This window comes from Schistocerca piceifrons, unplaced genomic scaffold (genome assembly GCF_021461385.2).
Source record: "Schistocerca piceifrons isolate TAMUIC-IGC-003096 unplaced genomic scaffold, iqSchPice1.1 HiC_scaffold_943, whole genome shotgun sequence".
NCBI classification, from domain to species: Eukaryota; Metazoa; Arthropoda; class Insecta; order Orthoptera; family Acrididae; genus Schistocerca; species Schistocerca piceifrons.
The window spans coordinates 1752501-1760000 of record NW_025729216.1 but is presented as its reverse complement, the minus strand read 5'-3'; positions in this window follow the sequence as shown (position 1 = coordinate 1760000).

Below are 7500 nucleotides of genomic sequence, written 5' to 3'. Positions count from 1 at the left end.
CGCACTACAGCGTCATGGCGCTTGACCCGGGACCCGTGCGTCCTAAAGCAAGCCTGAAGTACGTGGTTGGCGGTCTCCACGGCCTGGCACCCCGCGCGGCATCTGGTGTCCGCCTCCCGCCCGCGACTGCGCCGTGCCTTCGTAGGGAAGGCGTTGATGCGGGCGCGGAGGGCGTCGATGTATTCACGCCCAGATAGCAGGCGACTGGTGTCGGCGACCCACTGATGTTGGCCACTGACGGCGGCAGAAGATGACAGTGCCGCACCGTCAATGGCGATGTGTAGGCGCGCCGCCCACATTTCCCCAACCTGCGTTGACGATTTGAGGAGGTGGCCCTCCCACATTAGGTGGCGCTCCAGCACCTCGATCTCACGCTGCACCTCATCCATGCCTGCACCGTCGCAGGCTGGCCCTATCTTCTTCAGCGCCAGGAGACGGGACCGACGGAGGGTCGGACCCATCCATCGGCAAGATGGAATGCCGAGGCCCCCCTGGGCAACAGGAGCGTGGAAGTATCCCAGGGGGGTGTCCGCCGGAAGGCGGAACCATCTCCTGACGGCGGCCCGGATGGTAACGTCGGCCGACTTCAATGCACCCACCCGGGTGCGGCTGAGGGCCAGCCCGTGGTACAGGCCAGGGAGAAGTACGTTGGTGAGAGCGTGGAGGCGCTGTTGCGGCTTCAGCGGAGCTCGGGAGATGACGTCAAGCTGCTCCACCAGGTGGCTACGTGGATTGAAGACACAGCGACCCGCCGTGGAAAATTGCAGCCCCAGGTACCGGAAGGTTTCACCCACACGCAGGGCAGGCATGGTGGTATTGCCTGCTGTGAAGGTGACATTGCTGTCCACCTTCACCTTCTTCTCGCGCCCTGACGCGACTAAGGCGAGGGTGAAACACTTCCGGGCGTTGATCTGCAGCCCCAGGTGGGCGAGGGCTGCGGTAGCTGCGTCGATGAGGGACTGCAAGCCCCTCGGGGTCGCTGCAAACAGCAAGACGTCATCTGCAAAGGCCGCAGCGTTGACTCTGCGACCGAGGATCCGAGCTCCGATGTGGGAGGGCAGTTGGCCTAAAACGTAGTCCACCGCAAAGTTGAACAGGAGGGGGGAGAGGGGATCGCCCTGGCGAACGCCCCGTGCTGGCTGCACAGACACGCCCACGCCGGCGCCGTCCGCTATCACTGTCGTGCTGCCCTCGTAGCACCGCTCGACATACTCGACAAAGCAATCCGGCAGGCCATGCGCCTTCAGCACGGGGCGAAGGGCAGCATGATCTACCGAATCGAATGCCTTAGATACGTCGATCGATGCCACAAAGACAGAGCGGCAGGAGCGAACTGCGTCGGTGAGAGCAGTGTCCAAGATGAAGGTATTTTCCAACATCCCATCCCGAGGGATGAATGCCCGCTGACGTTCGTCCACAGCACATGCGCGCATCAGGCGTGACGCGAGAACCTTGTGAAAGGTCCGCGCCAACACCGAGCAGACCGTAATGGGGCGAAAGTCAGCGGGGGATGTTGGTGCAGCCGTTTTCGGGAGAAGGGACGTCCGCGCGCGAAGCAGGCGTTCCGGAAGGGCGCGGGCCAGAAGGAAGAGATTCATCACTTTCACCAGGACTTCGTGCGGCAGGCGCCGCAACTCCGCTGGGGTAAGGCCGTCCGGCCCGGCTGCTGATCCCCTGGGCGGCAACGCGGCGGCGACCTCCTCATGTGTGACCGGCCCCCATATGCACTCGAGAGCGACAGGCTCTGAGTGCGGGAGGAGGCGGTCACGAATGAAGCCCGCGGTGGAGATGGGCTTCTTGGTGAAGAGGTCCGCCCAGAAGTCCAGCAGACCAGGGATGGCAGGTGGCGGCTGGAGCAGGGTGCCATCCAAGAGGCCGCGCACGCAACGTGCACGCGACCGTCGGAAGGCATCCTGCGTTCTCGCGTACTCCCAGCGGCGCCGCTTGCGCTTCTGCGTCGGCGGCGCGGCAGGCGGCCGCTTAGATGGTTGGCGCGGCCGCTGTGTCCTGGTGATCGATCTCTCCCCTCTGGACCCGACCGACGCAAGGGCATCCGGGAGCATGCCCAGGATGACATCGGGCGGCGTGCCCCGCCCCAGACCTATGACACGATCCAGGGCAGAGAAACGCTGGGCGGAAGCGGGTAGCCCCGCCAGATGCTCCCAGATGGCGGCGTCAGTCGGCCCCTCCGGCGGCGGCCCGGTGGTGTCGGCCGCGAAGTCCTCGGCTGCGTCGACGGGCAGCGCAGCGGCCTCGCCCGCGTCAGGCAGCGGGCTCGCTGCTCCCCGGCGGGACGCCGGCTCTTCCCCCCGACCGATCTCAAGCGCCTCCATGAATTGGCGGACAAGCTGCTTGTGGGCAGCTTGCCGCCGTCGGCACTTGATTGCCTCGAGCGTTCGGTCGGGGAACATCCTGATGAGTTCTTGATTGACGAAGAAGAACCGGGCGTCCCTCTCAAGGAACAGTTCGGCCTCCGCCTTGGCGAGCGACAGGACTTCTTCCTCCGTCCACCTCGCGCGATGCCTCTCCGTGACGATCTCCGCGTTGGCGGCCGCAAGATGTTGGCGGCGGCGATGGACCCCGAGACCGTTCTTGGTTGTAAAGCTGCGGTGGCACTCACTACAGGTATACATAGCTGCAAAAGTTACAAGATTTTCGGCACGGCCGGTTGGCCGGCTAGGTGCTGGGGGAGTTGGGGTGGCACCTTCAGCGGAAGGGCCACCACTTATTCTCTGCTTACTGCCCCCAACTAACAAAGGGATAGTGCGAGGGGGGGCTGGTAACCCCCCCAAGCCCCTGGTGCGGTCTTCCACTCTGCGAAATCAGCGGGCCCACGAGAAGGGGAGAAGACCGCAGGAGAGGAGAGGCTAAGAGGGCTAGGCCCATGTATTGCGCATCACTCTCCCTGTAACTATAACCCAAGGAAGGCACCTCGCAGCAGCAGCACGACTACATCAAGACCGCACTTCGAGAAGCCAAGTCCGGATGCAGCCACACCGCCGCCACTTGGCCATAAAGCCGTCGTTATTCACAAATACAGTGAATAACACAAGGTAATAACACACTCTTAAACTATTGCGCCTTGCTCCCCGAGAGGAGCTCACAAGGGCGCCGGTTACCGATGTTGTGTAACCGCTTATACCTTAATATTAAACACAGTATAAACAATTAAACATACAAGAAATGAATAAAGAACGGAATTGCTCCCGATATTGAAGCCCCGGGAGTCGGGGCAAACTAACCTAAATCTAACCAACTAACTAGCCTACGCCCTCCCTGTACTTCGGCCTGTTCGACGTCATATTTTCGAACAGGCCGAAGATCCATGTCGTTCCACAGAGCACCCGCGTGCTGATGGTGCTTAACTCCCGCCTGCGGAAGCCAAGTTGTAGGAGCTGGCGGGCTGATGTAGGTGCCCAAGTCCCCCTCCAGTTCAGGGTCACTGTTCTAAACTGTATGCTGCTGGCTGCAGGTCGGAGAGCGCCGACGGCTTGCCGCACCGACGGGACGTCGTATTTCGCCGCCTTCTGCCGGTGACACCAGTCGGTGTCAAGATGGTCGCCGACGATTTGTGCGTCGATGACATGCACCACGCCGTCCTTAGACGCCACAACGTCGGGCTTGCGGACTCCCTCTGGTGTTCGAAGGTGTGGCTCGACAGACACGTCGAACCCTCGTTGAGCCAGCCCGCGCGCGACGTATTTCACAACCGCGTCGTGTCGTCGCACCCGGGCTCGGCTGGTCAGCCCGCAGCCCTGGACGACGTGGTTCGCGGTCTCGACAGCGTTGCATCTTGCGCGACACATCTTCTCCCTGTCTCGGCCGCGACTCCTGCGCGCCTTGGATGGTATAGCGTTAATGCGCGTGCGGATGCACGCGACGTAGTCACGGCCGGACAGGAAGCGACTGGTGTCCTCGACCCAGCTATGTTGGCCTGATGTCCTGGCTGACGACGAGAGAGCTGCCCCGTCGAAGGAAATATGCAGGCGCGCCGCCCACATCTCACCAACTTTTGCAGCCGTTGGCAGCAGATGGCCCTCCCACGTGAGGTGTCGTTCAAGCGCCGCCACTTCGTGTCGTGCATCCCCCAGGTCTGCGTCGGTGGTGGTGGTCTCGAGCTGCAACAGGGTGAGGAGCCTGCCCCGCCTCAGGGTTGGCCCTATCCAGCGGGCTGATGGAATCCCAAGACCCCCATGGGCAATTGGAGCGTGAAAGTAGCCCAAGGGGGTGTCGGCTGGGAGGCGGAACCATCTCCTCACGGCGGCTCGAACACAATTGTCCATGGCCTTGAGCGCACCGATGCGGGTGCGACTCAGTGCTAGGCCATGATACAGGCCCGGGAGAAGGACCTCACGAAGTGCAAAGAGCCGCTGCTGCGGCTTCAGCGGCGCCCGCGTGATGATCGACAGCTGCTCCTCGATGTGGTGCCTCGGATGGAAGAGACACCGCCCAGAGGAGGAGAACTGCAGTCCCAGGTAGCGGAAGGTCTCACCCACTCCCAACGCCGGCATGGTGGTTTCGCCGGCCGTGAAGGTGACGCTCGCATCCACTTTCACTTTCTTCTCGCGGCCGGACGCCACGAGTGCGAGGGTGAGACACTTCCGCGGGTTAACACGCAGCCCCAGCTGGTCGAGGGCTGCTACTGCTGCGTTGATAAGGGACTGCAGGCCCCCCCTCGTGGAGGCGAAGAGCAGGATGTCATCCGCGAAGGCCGCCGCGTTCGTCTGGCGGCCCAACACCTTGACACCTACGTGTGAGGGCAGCTGATCTAGAACATAATCAACAGCGAAATTGAACAGGAGAGGGGACAGAGGATCTCCTTGCCGAACGCCTCTTGCTGGCCGCACGGCCGGGGACTCGTCGCCACCCCCCGCAATTACCGTCGTGCTGTCCGCATAGCAGCCCTCGACGTAGTCAATGAATTCGTCCGGCAGACCATGGGCTTTAAGCACAGGACGCAAAGCCGCATGGTCCAACGAATCGAACGCCTTGGACACATCGAGAGATGCCATGAACACAGAACGACAGCGGCGGACGGCGCCGACGAGTATCCGGTCGAGGAGGAAAGTGTTCTCCAGCATCCCATCCCTTGGGATGAAAGCCCGCTGACGTTCGTCCACAGCACACATCTGCATCAGGCGAGTCGCCAGAACCTTATGGAAGGTTCGGGCTAGCACCGAGCAGACGGTGATGGGCCGAAAGTCAGCGGGGGATGCTGGGGCGGCTGTCTTAGGCAGCAAAGAGGTCCTGGCTCGGAGGAGGGAAGGGGGGAGCTTGCGGGTAAGCAGGAAAAGGTTTAGGAGTTTGGTGGTGACCTCCGCTGGAAGGCGGCGCAGCTTCACCGGCGAGAGGCCGTCAGGGCCGGCAACGGAGCCTCTGGGCGGCAGGGCGGCCGCAACCTCTTCTGCAGTGATCGGCCTCCATAGGCGCTCGAAGTCAACAGACTCCGAGCGCGGGAGAAGCCGGTCGGGAATGGAGCCAGCGTTGGAAGGTGGCTCTGTCGTGAAGAGGCTGCGCCAGAAGTCCACCAGCCCCGGGATGGTCGACGGCGGCTGGAGCAGGGTGCCATCCAGGAGGCCACGCACGCAGCGCGCGCGATTCTTCCTGAAGGCATCCTGACATCTGGCATATTCCCACCGGCGGCGCTTCCGCTTGGAGAGCGGAGGGCCACCACCAGACCGCTGCTTGGATGGCGGGCGCAACGTCTTCCTCTTCCTTGCTCCTGCTTCCTCAGAGCCGACAGCACGGAGGGCCTCAGGCAGCCCAGCCGCGGCCACTGCCAACGGCGTACCCGGCCCCAAACACGCAAGGTCGTCCAGGGCCGAGAAGCGCGCGGCCGACCGCGGCAGGCCGGCGAGGTGCCTCCATATAGCTTCGTCGACTATAGATGTTTGTGGCGGGCGCTCAAGCTCCGGCGGAGAGGGTGGCCCCTCCGGCAGCGACTCCGGGACGGGTGAATGGCGCAGACCATGCTGCGTCTGTTGTTCCCGCCTCAGCTCCTCTACGTATTCCCGCACCATCGTCCTGTGTGCCACCGTCCTCCTCCTGCACTTGATGGCATCCAGGGTACGGTGCGGAAACAGGGGTAGAAGCTCCTGGTTTGCAAAGAGGACTTTGGAGTCACTGGCACAGAGAAGCCTAGCCTCCGCCAGGGCGAGCTCCCGCATTTCTTCTTCCGCCCACCGAGCTCTCTTCCTATCGGTTGTAATTTCCGCATTTGCCGCTTCCGGATGGGCGCGGCGGCGGTGTTGTCCGAGCCCGATCTTGCTGCGGAAGGCACGGCTGCAAATGCTGCAGTGGAACCATGGCTCCACGGCCTGCTCTACTTCAGGGCGGGTTGGCAGGCTAGCAGTCGGGACTGTTGGGCCAGGTAATTCAGCGGAAGGCCCGGTACCCGTGTTTTCTTCTCTTGTTGTCCCAACATTAAGGGTTTTGCGATGGAGGGCTGGTAACCCCCCAAAGCCCCAAGTGCGGACTTCCACTCTGCTTACCAGTCCTATCAAGGACTGGCGTATCGGCGGGCCCACGGGAAGGGGGGAAGCCGCAGGCAAGGAGAGGCTAAGAGGGCATGGCCCATGTATTGCGCTTCACTTGCCCAGTAACTATGCCTTAAGAGAGTCATAGTTACTCCCGCCGTTTACCCGCGCTTGCTTGAATTTCTTCACGTTGACATTCAGAGCACTGGGCAGAAATCACATTGCGTCAACACCCGCTAGGGCCATCGCAATGCTTTGTTTTAATTAGACAGTCGGATTCCCCCAGTCCGTGCCAGTTCTGAGTTGATCGTTGAATGGCGGCCGAAGAGAATCCGCGCACCCGCGCGCCCCCGGAGGAGCACGCTAAGGCGGACGCGGCCTCGCAGCAAGGAAGATCCGTGGGAGGCCAAGGCACGGGACCGAGCTCGGATCCTGCACGCAGGTTGAAGCACCGGGGCGCGAACGCCGCGCAGGCGCGCGCATCCTGCACCGCCGGCCAGCACGAGGCCGACCAACGGCGAGAGCAGACCACGCCCGCGCTAAACGCCCGCACTTACCGGCACCCCTACGGCACTCACCTCGCCCAGGCCCGGCACGTTAGCGCTGACCCACTTCCCGACCAAGCCCGACACGCCCCGATCCTCAGAGCCAATCCTTATCCCGAAGTTACGGATCCAATTTGCCGACTTCCCTTACCTACATTATTCTATCGACTAGAGGCTCTTCACCTTGGAGACCTGCTGCGGATATGGGTACGAACCGGCGCGACACCTCCACGTGGCCCTCTCCCGGATTTTCAAGGTCCGAGGGGAAGATCGGGACACCGCCGCAACTGCGGTGCTCTTCGCGTTCCAAACCCTATCTCCCTGCTAGAGGATTCCAGGGAACTCGAACGCTCATGCAGAAAAGAAAACTCTTCCCCGATCTCCCGACGGCGTCTCCGGGTCCTTTTGGGTTACCCCGACGAGCATCTCTAAAAGAGGGGCCCGACTTGTATCGGTTCCGCTGCCGGGTTCCGGAATAG